The sequence below is a fragment of the Myotis daubentonii genome, chromosome 2 (assembly GCF_963259705.1).
Source record: "Myotis daubentonii chromosome 2, mMyoDau2.1, whole genome shotgun sequence".
Taxonomy (NCBI): Eukaryota; Metazoa; Chordata; class Mammalia; order Chiroptera; family Vespertilionidae; genus Myotis; species Myotis daubentonii.
This window is the reverse complement of record NC_081841.1, coordinates 133,867,895-133,885,722: the sequence shown is the minus strand read 5'-3', so window position 1 is coordinate 133,885,722 and position 17,828 is coordinate 133,867,895. Positions and strand designations below refer to the sequence as shown.

The 17,828-nt window shown below is 39.0% G+C and overlaps 1 long non-coding RNA gene across 1 annotated transcript; it reads right to left on the bottom strand.

Annotated features, from left to right (window-relative positions):
• Window positions 1–3,066: 3,066 nt before the first annotated feature.
• Window positions 3,067–11,118, bottom strand: LOC132226334 (uncharacterized). Its single transcript, XR_009451035.1, has 3 exons — window positions 11,039–11,118; window positions 8,089–8,159; window positions 3,067–3,275 (listed from the first exon to the last, which is right to left on the bottom strand). It is a non-coding gene; the product is annotated as an uncharacterized LOC132226334 (long non-coding RNA).
• Window positions 11,119–17,828: the final 6,710 nt, after the last annotated feature.

The window sequence follows — 17,828 nt, the reverse complement described above, 5'->3', positions numbered from 1 at the left end:
TCATGTTGGACTTCAGGAGGATGGGGTAGAATGTGATAAAGCTCAGAGGTGTGGCAGTGGGAAGTTCATTCTGTTGGATACAGCACAAGAGAATTGAGCGACCAACTATGTTTTAGGTCTTATGTGGGGGCAAAAACGAAAAGATGAAGGTCCATGTTCTTAAGGACTTATAGTCCAGTGAGAAATACAGACAAGTACACAGATTAAATAGGTAAGCATGGTGCTGTGGGTTTGCAAAGTGTATTTAGATCAATTGGGGGGGGGGGGGCAGTTAAGATATAACAGCTGAGTTCAGGTATAAAGCCTGAGTCATAGTTATGCAGGGGATTTCAGGAAGAGAAAAATTTTAGGTGTATCTGAAAGGAGCTGAAGTACCAGGCTGTATTATTAGAATGTAAAGTGAGAAGTAGGGAATAGCAGAACAAAAGGCTGGAAGGTTAAAGGGAAAATATACCATGAAAGGCATTTTTATTTCAAAATAAAAATCCTGGGCTTGATATATGTAAAAGTATATATATATGGTATATATGGTAAAAGTTTATATATATATATATATATATATATATATATATATATATATATATATATATAAACTTCATCATGAAAGTTTTATTCACAATGGAGACACTTTAATTGCAGAAATTTATGCATCAAGTATCATATCTTTCAACTAAAAAAATTAGACATATAAGAAAACTGACAAAACACCATTATAATATGACTGTTAATGTGTAGCTTTTTAAATTTCAATTATTAAATACACACAAAAATATATATTGAATAATATAATCAACAAACTTTAGTAAAAGCATGTTAGGATACAGACACTATAAATAGTGAATACAGACATTTCTCTTTATAAACTAGAAACAGAAAATATACATTATTTCTTATTTTGATGGAGCGTCTTCTAATATTGATCATCTATTTAGCTGCAAAGAAAATCTTAATTAAAATACTTAAAAGAGAATTTATAGACCATAATCTCTGATTAAACTCAAGCTAGAAATCAGCAATAAAATTGGATTTGGTTTTATAAGAAGTCACTGAAAGACTTTTAGCAAAAGAGTGACACAAACATGTGGCTAATGGGTTGGAGAGGAGTCAAAGAGTCAGAAGGAGGCAAATCAGTTAAGGAGATATTGCAACAGTCCAAGAAAGCAAAAATGTGGGTCTGAACCAAGACAGGAGTAGTGGGGAATGAAAGGGAGTAGACAATTTAAGAAATATTTAGTAGATAAAATAACCAGGACTGACTGAATTTAGACGGAGAGGAGAGTGAAATGATTAGATAGATTAAGCAGTGGCATGTAGGAGGCAGTATCATTAATTTAGGTGACAATTCTGAAGAGGATGCGGTGTTAGGGGAAATGGGAAGTTTATCTATGGGCTCATTACATTTGAGGAACACGGCCATAGTACAGTGTATGGAGAGAAAGAAAACTGTAAATTGCCATTACCAGCAAGAGTTTCCTTCCCTGTAGAAGCAGTTCAGAACTAAGGCATGAAAGGTGAGAGAGTGTCAGGGTTCCTTTTTTATTTGGTCCCGAGGAGGGGATGGGAGTGCCTTATTGAAAGTGCTTAACAGGGCTTACCACTGCCCACCTCTTACACCCAGAGTTTACCTGGGAATAGTTCAGACGTGTTTAGGAGTCTGCTTAACATGAGGGCAATAAATGCCCAATCCAGTTGGGAAAACAAGACTAATGACTACACAAGTGCCACATATGTCCACTAACACAGTAATAAATCAGGAAAGGAATATAGGACTGCTAGTGAAACCCAGAAAGTGATCTTAGTTTTAATAAGTTGAGGGAGACACATAATTCTTTCAGGTGACAGGACAGATCACAAACAATGGCCCACAGACAGGAATAAGCTTGGAACAGAAGGACCCAGAGGGGCCTGCTTGGGGGAGAGAGGGAGATGGAGCCTGCAGGTGCGAAAGGGATTAGAGCTCAACAGGGCAGACAAAGATAGTGTCAGTAAACTAGTTACTTCATCAGCTCTTAGTAAATTAAAGGCATGAAAATTAATTTTGCCCTGTGAGTTTTCCTGAGAGTTTCTCTACACTTCATTGGATAATTGGTATCAAGAGTGATGAGGTTCAGGAGAGACATTTTCCAACACAGACACAAAGATAAAGCCTTGTTGTTTGCTTTCACATTTGAGGATTATAGGGCTTTAATTACTTGAGGGGGCTTAGTAAGTGATGATTACAATGACTTAGAAAATCCTTGGGGCATCAAATGGTGATGCATTATAAACCCCTCAGAAAGCGTATGGCTCTGAAGGCATGTAGTACAGAGGAGGGCATGGGGGAAAGAAGCAGAACTGCTTTGGCCACTGAGTGATCTCAAGCAAAGATGACCTCTTTCATCTTTTGTCTTCTAGTCTATAAAATGGAAATAATTTCTTTATGCAACAAGTATTTTATGAGCATCTACTATGTGTAAGGTACTGTTTCACCTGCCTGGCCGAGTTATTTTTATAATTAAATGAAGTAAGTGAAAGTGTCTAGAACAGTGATGGCGAAACTATGACACGCGTGTCAGAGGTGACACACGAACTCATTTTTTTGGTTGATTTTTCTTTGTTAAATGGCATTTAAGTATATAAAATAAATATCAAAAATATAAGTCTTTGTTTTACTATGGTTGCAAATATCAAAAAATTTCTATATGTGACATGGCACCAGAGTTAAGTTAGGGTTTTTCAAAATGCTGACACGCCGAGCTCAAAAGGTTCGCCATCACTGGTCTAGAATGTATCAGGTGCTGATCATTCTTGTTTTTCTATCCACAAAGATTTTTCTACTATAACAAGATGGGTATTAGAGCCATTGATTGGATCAAGCCAACAATGGGCCAAGACACTCAGAATGTTTGTTATAAATTGCAGGGTGTTTTGCAGAAAGAAAAAAAAGAAGAATTGACAGAATCACAGATCCAAGAATGGAAAGAACTTTAATTTAGCTTTACATTCTTAAAGCAGTAAGATGGATAAAGGGCAAAATGTTGCCCTGGGAAAAGTGAAGCCGGTCTAAGTTAAGGCTATTCTGGGAAGTCTGCAGGGAGTGCAATGAAATAGCAGGAGTGTTCTAAGTTAAGACCCATTGGAAATAAGAATGTCCTACTGGGTCTAAAACATTAAGAAAGAACTATAAGGTAGTTTACTTCATCAACATGCTCAGAGTTAAGGTGCCTGACAAAATAATTGTTCTTCTGAGATATCGTTAACTGTAAATGTAAACACTGCAATGCATCCACTGAAACCTGAAAAAAAAAGTGAATTTGCAATTCAGAATAAATATTTTGAATTGACTGGATAGGCCCCGACAATTCAGATATTAGCATTTTCCAGTGCTCCAAGTAATTCATTTTAAAAAGGAAAAGAAGAAAAGCTGACTCAAGCTGCAAAACATGTTTTCTCCACTTATTACTTTCATTTCTGAAGCAAGTTGGTTCATTGTCAAGCAGTGCAGCATTTTCACTTCCCTTTTATAAATTGAATGTTTACCCAGACCCTGAAGAGCCTAATGAGGTTGGTCAAAAGTCACAATGAGATGGGATATGCCTAATCCCCAAAGAGAAAAGGGGAAGACCAAGGCCATTTGCATGTGCCCCTTCAGTGCTCAGAGAGGTAAATAAAATTACTTATGACAATGTGTGATTGCTGTAATTATTTTAACTATTTTCCAATAGACTATAAACTCCTCAAGGTCAGAGACTGTGTATTATTAATCATTGTAACCCTAACTGCTTGGAAAGCCTCTTATAGGAAAGGCTCAGTAAATGTTTTATAATAAGTGAGTGGATCAATGAATACAGAGATGGCTGGCTGGCTGGCTGGCTGGGTTCCTGGCTTTAAAGGAAAATTTCCTTAGCAATACAAGAAATGGTGCTCAAGTGAAGGGAGGACAAGATAGACTGGTTGCCTTAGACCCAATCCTAGAGTCATTGAAAAGAATAAAACTTGGATCAGTTTTTACCATAGTTTCTCTTAATCCATCCTCTCAAGACTCTGGTCTAAACCTCCAGCAGAGAAAGCAGCTATTGATAAATTAAGGCTATCTTGTGCAGCCCAAGAACAAGTTAAGAGCTCTAAGACTTTCTGAGAAGAACAGAGGCCTGTCTCCCTCATTCCTGGCCATGGAGTAGGAACCCTAAGAATCAAGGCCTCCATCTGCCTGGGTAGACTAGGTTACAGGTTTCTTGAGCCACTGAACCATTATTCTGACAGCCTCAGAATGCTTCCCATAATGGATAGACTGTGGGGGAGTGAGGAGTAGAGGAGCTTTGGGAGTGGAGTCAGTGTGGGCTTGTTTGCAGACTTCAGAGTGGCTATGGTGAGCCCCAGGGAACAATATTTGGTAGTGAGGAATTTGGTGGGGTCAGAAGCCATTGGTTGTCTATAGTATAAATCCTTTACCCCCAAAGTATCTCAGACTGAGACTGACAAGATGAAATAATAAGAGAACAGCAATCCATCTATCCCTCCAAGAAATGGAGAAATGGCCTTCTAGTGAAAGCCCCTGAAGACCTGTAAGCAGTCAGGAGAGAGTAGCCTCCAAGGGCAGTTCACTGGTGTGCAGAGCAGCGAGGAACCAAAGGAACTGGGGGCACAGAGGGGACTGTAGTTCCCCTCCCTGAGCATTGCTGACCCAAAGGCTTTTGAGAGGAGATTGTGCCACAAAAATGGTCATCAGAGATCATCTTTGCCATTCTACTGGCCTGTGGAACTTGGGAATATAGATAGGCTCTCAACTAACTATGTGAAAAACAGCCCTGGGGCTCATGTGTACAAGTGTGACCCCGATACATGATTCATACGATGCCTGAGATTCCAAGTTTATAATCCAAACATTCACCAAGATGGGGTATGTTGGAGGGGCAGGGACAAGCTTACTACACTAAAGGAAAGCTTGATTTGTAAATTATTCTATCACAGGAGGTAGCAGAGCATGTGTTTTAGGAGCATAGATTCGGGACCAAATTCTAGTGATTCAATCCTGGCTTAGTTTCTACTCTGAGACCTTGAGCAAGTCTCTGATCCCTTATCTGTAAAAGGGGCCTAATAAGAGCACCTACATCACAGAGTTGTCAAGATGACTAATGTCAATAACCCAAGTAAATCCTGGCACATAATAAGTACTCAATAAATACTAAGCAAACATATAAAATATGACTAGAATTTTAAAACTTAAATCATAGCACATTTGGCCAAACACATCCAAGATTCTTACTTAATTACCTGTAAAATAGTAGTTTGTTATGGACTGGTAATTAAAGAGAATGAATTGGGACACAAATCAAATACATTATTATGATGCACTGTTTTTTTCTAAGAAACTCAAAAATCCTTTGTTGAACCCCTGAAATTTTTATGGTATATACTTTGGAAACCATTTGCATTATTGGACCAAAAATAAAAGCTATAGGCCTTAAACTGACTGTAGTGAGGTCAAGTACTTCCCATCTGGCCCATCCATGCTAGAATAATCACAGGCAACTTTTTTTAATATATGTTTCTTATTGATTTTAGACAGAGAGAGGAAGGGATAGGGAGAGAAAGAGAGAGAGAGAGAGAGAGAGAGAGAGAGAGAGAGAGAGAGAGGAACATCAATCCACTGCCTCCTGCATGCCCCCTACTGGGGATCAAGGTTGCAACCCGGGCATGTGCTGTGACCAGGAATGGGCCTGACTACTTCTAGGTGCATGGGAGGATGCTCAACTCACTGAGCAACATTGATCAGAGCTAATCATAGGCAATTTTTAAAGTTGGCTCCATTGAGGACATTCCTTCTAACATTTCAATGTGTATGAAAACATGTATGCTCCTAATCCTATTTGAAGGGTACATGAGTGACACTGACAAGGAAAACAATTAACAGGCGATGTTAGTTGGAGGAAATGAAATCTGTTACTTTGGGGGTTACTATGAATAGACACAGAGGCTTTTAAAACATATATAATAGAATGTTGGTGAGATACTGAATAAAAAATTTAAGTGCCTATGAACTTCATATAAAATACCAATAATGGGGTTTTAACAAAGAACATAAAAGTAGAGTGATATGCAGATTAGAAAACAAAAACCAATAGATTAACAAGCACCTTAAATCTGACCAGAGCTATAAGAAAAACTGGCCAGTGTTTCTGTCAAATCAAGTTATTTATGTCATATAAAACTGCAACATGAACTGTAATCTCTATTTCTGTTAAAAAGAAAAAAAAAGAAAAAAAGGATGACTAAATCTTCAATCTGAGAATCACTGACTTTTAAGACTTGTGGTTTTAAAATACTACTTCTGGGTGGTAAAGTGTAGGAAAAGGCCCTGGGAAAAAGTAATCTCAGGCCTTGGGAATTCTTTATCTCATATCTACCCTCTGCTGAATTTCATATATTTAATTACGCATGTCTAAAAGCAGAAATGTGATGGACAAGATTGTGATTAAGTGAGAATTTTATGACAGCAACTGATTAAGAAAGCCAAGCATACATGACCAAATAAAGACTAATAAAGTTAATATCTTATATACTTAATGTAGACTGTATTATTGTGCTGATAGATAATTGGTAAGCACTGACAATGTAGCCTGAGGACTTTTATAGATGCCGATTATACTTTTACAGTTTAGATCTTCTCACTTGTGGTTTACACCACACTTATCACCATGGAGAAGAGGGTGAAGGTGGAGAAATTCTAGTCCGAAAGTAGATGACAGAACAGAACACATGAAAATAGGCTCTGCATTCCTGGCAATTGGAGGTCTTGGTTCAGAGTGAGAGGGAAAAGAATAAAATATTATAGATAAGTAAAGGAAAAGTTTTTCATGTGGAGATAGGAAGGAACAGGATAGGGATGGAGAAGAGATTTGAAAAAAAAAAAAAAAAAAAGGGAGGTTCTGGTGAGGTAGGTAAGCCTGCTCTTTGACAAAAGAGGAGCCTTGAAAACACTTAAGCAGGTTCCTTCAGATATTTGCAAGGGTAATTGAGGTTTTTCCTGTTCTGATTTCCCACCTTTCCCCACTCCCTCAAAACATTTATAGTACCCTAAATTCTTAACGGGGAATAAAGTTTTTCATTCCACCATTAGAGACAAAGCTTGGTAACCAAACCAGCTGACATAAGTAAAATAAAACTCTTTCTTTGGGTGATACTGGATTCTTTACTATTTTGATAGGAAGAGGAAGTAGGAGAATGGAGGGACCCTGTCATGAGAAGGCTTTCCAAAGAGAGAAAAGAAGCACATTAAATGATAACAAGAGAATCAACTACCATTGAGCATGTGTCAGGTTCTGTTCTAAGTGCTTTACATGAATTAACTTGTTCAATTCCCATAGCACCCTGTCTGAGGTATGTACTATTACTAATTCCCATTTTACAGATGAGGAAACTGAGTCACAGAGAGGTTAGGTAATTTGCTGAGGGTCATAGTGATAGGGCCAAGGTTTGAGTTCTGGCATTTCTAGCACTAGAGTCAAGGCTGAAAGAAAATTGGCTTAGAAAGAAAATGGCTCAAGAGACAAAACTTCCCTATGTGGTTGATGTTACCTAACATCAGCCTGTTTACTTCTGAGTGGCGTCCAATGAAGAGGCCTTTTATCTTGCTGCAAAGTTGTGTATCTGTTCCTTAAAGGAAGAGCAGTGCTGAAGGAGTTATCATGTTTAACCCTATGGAACATTTTGATACCTTCTTGGTCCCATGTGAGTACAGCTTTGCTGTCTGAATTAGTGATCCTGCTGCAGTTATTTAAGCTCTCTGTGCCTCTGAGTTCACATTTGGAAACTGGGTTATTTCCACTTTTCAGTTCTCTGACTCAGAGGAATGCACAGGGCTAAAGGGCATACAAAGTGTTTTCAGCCATAAACCAGGACTAAGTGAACTTTTAGAGAACAGAATGACTTGGCAACGGTATTTAAATTGACAGAAAAGGGGGAATGGACAAAAGGGTGAAATGGATTAAGAGGTATAAACTTCCAGTTATAAAATAAATGCCACAGGAATGTAAGGTATAGCATGGGGAATATAATCAATAATATCATAATGACTTTTGTGTAGTGACAGGTGGTTAGTCGACTTACCTGGTGATCACTTCATGAGTGGCGTCCAATGCAGAGGCCTTTTATCTTGCTGCAAAGTTGTATATCTGCTCCTTAAAGGAAGAGCAGTGCTGAAGAGCAGTGCTGACTTTAGGTTACATCAACCACATAGGGAAGTTTTGCCTCTTGAGCCATTTTCTTTCTAAGCCAATTTTCTTTCATCCTTGACTCTAGTGCTAGAAATGCCAGAATTCATGAGGTATATAAATGTCAAGTTACTATGTTATACCCCTGAGATTAATATAACATTACTTCTAATTACATTTTTTTATAAAGTACTAGAGGCGCAGTGCATGAAATTCATGCATGGGTAGGGCCGATCTGTGGGGTGAACTGCGGGGCGATCAGGAAGGGGCATGGGGGGACCCTGATGGCACCTGCCTTGGCTGGCCTGGGGCCTGTGAGCTGGGGTCAGCTCCTGCATTGAGTGTCTTCCCCCTGGTGGTCAGTGCACATCATAGCGACTGGTCATTCCACCGGTCATTCTGCCATTCAGTTTATTTGCATATTAGGCTTTTATTATATAGGATAGTTAAGTAGCTTTTTTAGTGGTCTTGGTTCAGCTGCCTGATCCAGTATGGCCGCCTAGATTCTCCTCCAGACTTTTAAATGTGCATCTTTAATAGAGGATGGCTGTCCAATAGATGTGGAAGATGCCCATATCGTCTGGAATTGTTAAAATTATCTAGAGATAAGAATTTCTAATTAATAATAAGGATCTTCAAGCCAGGACTTTGAAAGCCATTGCTTATCGGAAAAGATGAAAAGAACTGGACTCACTCCAAGAAAACTTTTAACCTAATAGCAAACACCATATGTTAGCATTCAGTTCAGATGACAGTGATCTAATTGACACCAACAAGGGCAAAATCAATTGCAATTTTTTTCTAAATTTACAAATAGATGTAGGTAAGAGGATGCTTTAGACAAAGAAAATGAGCACAGAAGGAGTCTCAGCTGTAGCTATGATTAAGGACCAGCACACACAAAAAGAAGTATAAAGCCAGGTTGTTATTTTTTAAGAAAAATGTTCCTAATTACAGTATCTACTGAAAATTTTCTCCCGTTTTTTTAAACCATAGAAATATTAGATACTAAGCTATGTTAGTAGAAGGGTGATCACAATATTTTTTAGTAGGTGCAGTTATCAACACAATAATTTAACCTTGCGTTCATGGTTTCTAAGGGGCTTGCATCTCCAGGCCTGAGAAAGGAAGCAGGCATTGTGAGTTAATAAATAAACACGACCAGTAGGAACCGAGTGGACATTCGGGAGCAGAAATAAAGTCGATTAAAATAGTTTCCAAAAAGAGTTTGAGAGCAAGGGAAGGAAATCGAATAAATGACAAAAGGAAGGCAGTAGATGTTCAAAACCATACAGTGTTAAGAAACTAGAAATCTAAAACAAGGAAAATAAGAGAGTTTTCCAGAGTGCTGTTTCAAGTATAAGCTACAACACATTTCAGAAAAATTTAGATATAAATTTGGTTTTAAGATGCTAAGCATCCTTCTTGTCAGTGTTTCCTCATATCTGCAGACTTTTCCCTTTCAGCACTCAAGGCCCTAGCTGGTCGTCACCAAGGGAAACTACGGATGTAGATTCGCAGGAGTATTTGCTTCACCTTTACATGGGAAGATGTTTTCAGGTGGGAAGCTGGGAGAAGTAGTACCAGCACCTTCCTGTGACCCTTCTCCCAATCTCACTGAAGGCACTTTCTGCTTTTGCCTCTGCTTGCAAACATTACACAGCTTCACACTATCTTTGCCCAATTGAAAAGGTTCTTCTCATTAAATAGCCATGGGATTTGTTACAGAAAAGGTCATTTAGGTAAAATTGTGCTATCGTATGTTGCTATGTCCAAACTATAATAAGGTCATTGAAGGCTGCTACTGAGTAGTAAAGCATAAGGGAGACAAGTGGTCATTTAATATTCTCATTTTAGGTGGAAATGTTCATTGCATTTGCTGAGAACGGGGGCGTAGGGGCTGGTGCTCCAAGTCCCTGTGCCAAAGCTTGTTTACAAGGAAGGGAAGGTGAGCTTCCTCACCCACACTCTGCGGCCGCCCCTCCCTGCCCTGGACTCAATAGGAGGAAGGGTGGAGTAGGCACAGGGTTTCGACAATGCTCCAGTTCTTTGCCCCCAAATATTTACTGAGACAGGTAATTCTTTAGAGAGGCCAAGTCTAACTGACAAAAGCTGGCAGAGGGACGGGCAGAGAAGAACGTGCTCCCTCTGTTTGAGACGGTGCGCGCCACGGGCAAAAGCAGCAATACAGAAATACACACCCCCTTCAAAATGATCACCCCCTGCAGGCTCGGCTTCAGGGCAGCTAGCCTGTGTCGCTCCCACCCAGGCATTCCTGGGTCTAATCCAGGCAGCTGTTTCCTCTGCTTGGAACAGCCTCTTTATTGAAATTTTACCTTTTCTTCTTAGATTCCTCTCCAGCCTTCTCCACGCCCCTCTTCCTGTGAAGTCTCTCCCACTTGTTCCAGCCCACCGCAACCACGTTGTTCTTCGGCTTCCTACACCACCCGCCCAGCAGCTGGTAATTTCTGTGGCATTTATCTCCCTATTCATTCAGTTCCCCACCCCCACCACCAGACTTCGCATGTAATAGTCAACCTTGGGCATGCCTGCCTCACGTTCATGTTTGTGTAATTTTTATACCTAAATGAAAGTTTCCCATGGTTAACACTTGCAATGTGGTAAATCCTTCATGTGTAACATTTTCAAACAGCACAGATTTTATTAGGAGGCATAAGAACTTGGACAGATATGAAAGGAAAAATAATTAACTGGCTAAAGTGAGAGGAGCAAAGAATGGGTTCCTTAAACCCAGACAGGGGTGACCAACTCGCCCAGTTTACCTGGGACTTTGACAGTTTTAACACTGAAAGTCCCGTGTCCCGTGCAACCCCTTAGTCTCCTACCAGGTGGCCAATGAGCATTTCGGCACGAAGCAAGTGTACGTTTTGTAGAATGGACTGAGCCTTCTTTCTCCCCTCTCATCTCAGATCCTGGTGCCAGGAGCCTCTCCAAGGACACCGCACCCTCCGGTGACTGGGGAAGGAGCAGGTAACAAGGCCTGGTTCCCGAGAAGGAAGCCTGGGTCCACTCGGCTCTCTTCACTTCAGGAGCGATCGCAGCCCTGGGAGGACATCGGTCAAGGGAAAAGGCTTTCCACAGAGTTCTCCCCAAACGGAAACTAAAAGGGACGTTTGGAACAGGAAACCGTAGCCTTCACGGTATTATTCCCACAGGCAAAGTCGAAGGCACAGTCTGAGGGAGGCAAATGTCAGGATCCAGGAGGGCTCCCCCTAGGCTTGCAAACCCCGCCTGCTCACTGCGCTGCCAGAGCGTCTTCTCTGGCAGTGTTCCCCCACAGTCAATCCAACTGCGACGACTGGAGTGGAGAGACTCGCCAGAAGGCTGGCACCTAGGACTGTGAATACACCTGAATGTGGCAGCACGCAGCGGAATGTAGTAACACATTCTGAGCAGCTAAACCTCCTATACTACAGACAGCGCACATTTTGAAAACCAAAATGGTCCTAAATAATTATAACAATCACGACATCATTAATAATAGTATACACAAAATCAATTCGAGCTCTACAGTTCGTATAATCATGGGGATTTATTCCATAATAAAATGATAACGACGTTAAGAATTTTAATCTGCATAATGTATAACAGTAATTCCGAACAATAAAAGCATAATTGGGAAATGGCGATTTTACTGCCTGAATCACGGTTCATCACTCAAGAGTAAGATGGAGCGGATTTCCTGAAGTACAGGTTTCTGTGACTGAAAAATGCTCCTGCACATCCTGACATCCGTGCTGGCAGGCAGGTTGGTCTGGGGCTGAAATTTAGGGCATATGGTGTAGGGATATGATTTTACCACCAGAGGGTATTCTTTCCTCCTCTGGGTTGTTTATGTAACAACAAACCCGAAATCAGCCTCTACTAAAATTGGGCCAGGCCAGATCATAGGAAAGTGAATTAATTTATAATATTCACACAAATACTCTCTTGTCCTTTCATATTAGAGAGTGTTCGGTTAAGAGAATCATGCTGGCAGCAAGCAAGCCAAACTACCCAAACTGTAAAAAACAGATTACAGTTCTTCTGCTGGTCAAAACAAGAGAATGGTCACTTATGAAATTGCCCAGGTAGCTATTTCCAATTGTCCTTGTAGTGCAGGAGTTTCAGGTAAACAAAGCAGAAGGAAGTTCAGGGATTTCAGGGTTAGCATGCCTCTGGCTTGAATTTTTATCTAAACTGATTTACAATTGAAAAAGTCTGACGACCTATTACAGACCAGAAAGCCTAGGAAAGTTACCAGAGCTATTTGACAACTTTCAAAGTCCACCAGGGGATGTGTCCCAGCCCATTAATAGACTAAGTTTAGAAAGCAAGGCCCTGGAATGGTGCCCCAGGAACATGCCCAGGGGAGTCAGTTTTAATCCAGCCAAATGCTGACTCTGGAAAAAGGAAGGCTATCCTCTCTGCTCACTCTCTGCCAGAAGTTCTGTCAGGAAGAAAGGCTGTGAAGTTGAGAAATATGGGATATTAGGTCATCTGCCCCGCTGAACGCAAGTTCAACAAATACAAACTTCAAGGGAAAAAAAAATAGTTCCATTTTATTTTTTAAGTGATCAAAAATAATACTTGTTCATTGCTAAAACTTCAAATAATGTAGAGGATAAAGTGAAAAGTGAAGGACTTTCCTCTCACATTCAGCTCCCTCCCATCAACTCCCCTCACCAAAAATACTCACTCTGGATAATTTTCTCATATTTTTCAGGGCTTCCTATTTTCATGAATTAAAAGAAAAGAAAAGAAACTTGATCAGTCTATCTGCCTGGCACTCTTATCTATTCATCCCATGCGTCCGTCAATCACCCAACTGCGTTTGATTTTGCTTTCACAAAAAATGAGATCCTAAAATATATGTTCTACTTGAGTCATTCATTCCACATATTGTTGAATTCTTCCAAGTCTACTTCATTCTTTTTAGTAGTGACACAGAGTTGTTCCAATATATGGATGTTTCATAGCTTTAATTAATCCATGACCTTTTGATGGGTATTTGTGTTGTTTCCAATTTCTTTCTCTATTATAAAAATGCTATAATAAAAATTTTTAATATTTATTTACTTATTATCTAAGGTTTTACATGTCTCCTTTTTCCCTGATTGACACCCCTCCCCTCCAAACAGCCATTTCCACCCCAGGCAAGCCCCCACCATCCCAGTGTCTGTGTCCATTGGTTATACTAATATGCATGCATACAAGTCCTTTGGTTGTTCTCTAAATCCCCTCTCCCCTGCCATTTGTCTCTGGATCTATACTTGTTGATCATTATATCCCACATATGAGTGAGATCATGTGATATTTATCTTTCTCCAATTGGCTTATTTCGCTTAGCATAATGCTCTCCAGTTCCATCCATGCTATTGCAAATGGTAAAGGTTACTTCTTTTTTATAGCAGCATAGTATTCCATTGTATAGATGCACCAACATTTTTTAATCTACTCATCTTTTGTGGGCACTTAGGTTGTTTCCAAATCTTAGCTATTGTAAATTGTGCTGCTATGAACATAGGGATGCATATATCCTTTCTGATTGGTGTTTCTGGTTTCTTGGGATATATTCCTAGAAGTGGGATTACTGGGTCAAATGGCAGTTCCATTTTTATTTTTTTGAGGAAACTCCATACTGTCTTCCACAGTGACTGCACCAGTCTGCATTCCCACCAGCAGTACACGAGGGTTCCTCTTCCTCCAGAACTTGTCATTTGTTGATTTGTTGATGATAGCCATTCTGACAGGTGTGCAATGGTATCTCATAGTTGTTTTGATTTGCATCTCTCTGATGATTAGTGACTTTGAGCATGTTTTCATATGTCTCTCGGCCTTCTGTATGTCCTCTTTTGAAAAGTATCTATTTAGTTCCTTTGCCCATTTTTTGATTGGATCATTTATCTTCCTTTTGTTAAGTTGTATGAGTTCTCTGTAAATTTTGGAGATTAAACCCTTATCTGAAATATCATTGGCAAATATGTTCTCCCATGCAGTGGGCTTTCTTGTTGTTTTGTTGATGGTTTGTTTTTGCTGCGCAGAAGCTTTTTATTTTAATGTAGTCCCATTTGTTTATTTTCTCTTTAGTCTCCATTGCCCTAGGACAGTGATGGTGAACCTATGACACGCGTGTCAGAGATGACACACCGAAACATTTTTTTGGTTGATTTTTCTTTGTTAAATGGCATTTAAATATATAAAATAAATATCAAAAATATAAATCTTTTTTATACTGTGGTTGAAAATATCAAAAAATTTCTATATGTGACATGGCACCAGAGTTAAGTTAGGGTTTTTCAAAATGCTGACACGCCAAGCTCAAAAGGTTCGCCATCACTGCCCTAGGAGCTGTGTTGGTAAAGATATTGCTATGACATATATCTGCTCTTTTGCTGCCTATGGAGTCTTGTAGGATTTTTATGGTTTCCTATCTTACATTTAAGTCCTTTAACCATTTGAGTTTATTTTTGTGTATGGTGTAAGTTAGTGATCTAGTTTCATTTTTTTTTTTTTCATGTACCTGACCAGATTTCCCAGCACCTTTTATTGAAGAGACTGTCTTGATTCCATTGTATGCTCTTGCCTCCTTTGTCAAATATTAATTGAGCATAATGGCTTGGGTTGACTCTGGGTTCTCCATTCTGTTCCATTGGTCTACTAGTATGTGTCTGTTCTTGTGCCAGTACCAGGCAGTTTTGAGAATCGTGGCTTGGTTATATAGCTTGATATCTGGTATTGTGATCCCTCCAACTTTGTTATTCTTTCTCAGGAATGCTGTGGCTATTCGGGGTCTTTTTTTATTCCCGATGAATTTTTGGAGAGTTTGTAGATCTTTGAAATATGCCGTTGGTATTTTAATGGGGATTGCATTGAATCTGTAGATTGCTTTGGGTAGTATGGACATTTTAAAGATGTTGCGTCTCCCAAACCATGAAAATGGTATGTTCTTCCATTTGTTTATGTCTTCCTCTATATCTTTTTTCAATGTCCTGTAGTTTTTCGAGCACAAATCTTTTACGTCCTTAGTTAAGTTTATTCCTAGGTATCTTAATTTTTTGGTGCAATGGTAAATGGGATTGTTTTTTTGGCTTCTCTTTCTGTGAAGTCATTATTATTGAATAAAAAGGTCATAGATTTCTGGGTGTTAATTTTGTATCCTGCTACATTGCCAATTTCATTTATTAGGTCTAGTAGTGTATTGATGGAGTCTTTGGGATTTTCTATGTATAGCATCATGTCATCTGTGAATAAGGACAGTTTACTTCTTCTTTTCCAATTTGGATGCCTTTTATTTCTTCTTGTCTGATCGCTATGGCTAGCACTTCCAGTACTATATCAAACAGGAGTGGTTAAAGTGGGCATCGCTGTCTTGTTTCTGTTATTAGGGGAAATGAGTTTAGTTTTTGCTCATTGAGTATGATGTTGGTTGTCGGTTTGTCATAAAAGGCTTTATTATGTTGAGGTGTGATCACTCTATTCCCACTTTGCTGAGAGTTTTTATCAGGAAAGGGTGTTGGATTTTGTCAAATGCTTTTTCTGCATTGATTGATATGATTATGTGATTTTTGTCTCTCAATTTGTTTATGTGATGTGTCGCATTTATTGATTTGCAGATATTGTACCATTCTTGCATCCCCAGAATAAATCCCACTTGGCCATGGTGTATCATCTTTCTAATGTACTGCTGAATCTGATTTGCTATAATTTTGTTGAGAATTTTCGCATCTATGTTCATCAAGGATATTAGCCTGTAGTTTTCTTTTTTTGTGGCATCTTTATCTGGCTTTGTAATTAGGGTAATGCTGGCTTTATAGAAAGAGCTTGGAAGTGTGCCTTCCTCTTGAATTTTTATAGAAAGAGCTTGGAAGTGTGCCTTCCCTAGAATAGTGTGAGGAGATTAGGTTTTAGTTCTTCTTTGAATGCTTGGTAGAACTCCCCTGTAAAGCCATCCAGAACAGGGCTTTTGTTTGCTGTAAGATTTTTGATCACTGCTTCAATTTCTTTGGTAGTTATCGGCCTACTCAGGTTTTTTTATTAGTCCTGATTGAGTTTTGGGAGCTTGTATTTTTCTAAATATGTCCATTTTGTCTAGGTTGTCCATTTTGTTGGAATAGAGTTGTTCATAGTATTTTTTTGTAATCATTTATATTTCTGTGGGATCAGTTGTTACTTCACCTCTTTCATTTCTGATTTCATTTGGGTCCTCTCTCTTTGCTTCTTGGTGAGCCTGGCTAGAGGTTCATCAATCTTGTTTATCCTTTCAAAGAACCAGCTCTTGGTTTTGTTGATATTTTGTATTTTTTGTTTGTTTGTTTGTTTGTTTTGGTCTCTATGTCATTTATTTCTGCTCTGATCTTTATCATTTCCTTCCTTCTGCTTACACTGGGCTTTTTCTTGTTACTTAATTTCTAACTCTTTGAGTTATAGGGTTAGATAACTTTTCATTATTTTCTCTTGTTTTTTGAGGTAGGCCTATAGAGCTGTGAACTTCCCTCTCAAGACTGCTTTCACTGTGTCCCATAGATTTTGGATTGTTGCGTTTTCATTGTCATTTGTTGCCATGATGCTTTTTATTTCTTCTTTGATCTCTTTGGTAACCCAATCATTGTTTAATAGCATGCTATTTAGCCTCCAGGTGCTTGATTTTTTTTCATTGTTTTTATTGTAGTTGATTTCTAATTTTATGCCATTGTGGTCTAAGAAGATGCTTGATATGATTTCTATCTTCTTGAATTTGAAGAGACTTTTCCTGTGCCCCAATATGTGGTCTATCTTTGCAAATGACCCATGTGCACTTGAGAAGAATGTATATTATGTGGCTTTGGGGTAAAATGTTTTGAAGATGTCAATTAATTCCATCTGACCTAGGGAGTCATTTAGGATTGATGTTTCTTTACTGATTTTTTTTTGTTTAGAGGATTTATCCAGTGGTGTTAGTAGGGTATTAAATTCCCCTACTATGACTGTATTGCTGTCCATCTCTCCTTTGGTATCCTCCAGAAGTTTTTTTATGTATTTTGGTGTTCCTCTATTGGGTGCATATATGTTTACCAGAATTATATCTTCTTGTTGAATTCCTCCCTTTAGTATTATGAAGTGGCCTTCCTTATCTCTTGTTATGGCCTTCACTTTGAGGTCTAATTTGTCAGATATAAGTATTGCTACCCAGCTTTTCTTTTCATTTCCATTTGCCTGAAAAATCTTTTTCCATTCCTTCACCATCATTATGTGTGAGTCCTTTGTTCTGCGTTGGGTCTCCTGTAGACAGCAGATATATGGGTCATGTTTTCTTATCCGCTCAGCTACCCTATGTCTTTTGATTGGGGCATTTAATCCATTTACATTTAAAGTTATTGACAGGTACTTGTTTGTTGCCATTTTTATTCTTTATGCCTGTGTTCCTTCTTCCATTCCTATTTTTTCTTTTTACAGCACACCCTTTAGCATTTCTTTCATTGCTGGTTTGGTGATAATAAACTCCCTTAGTCCTTTTTTGTCTCTGAAGATCCTGATTTCACCCCCAACTTTGATAGCCTGGCTGGGTACAGTATTCTTGGATTCAGACCCTTGCTTTGCATGACTTTGTATATTTAATTCCACTCTCTTCTGGCCTGATGTGTTTCTGTTGAGAAA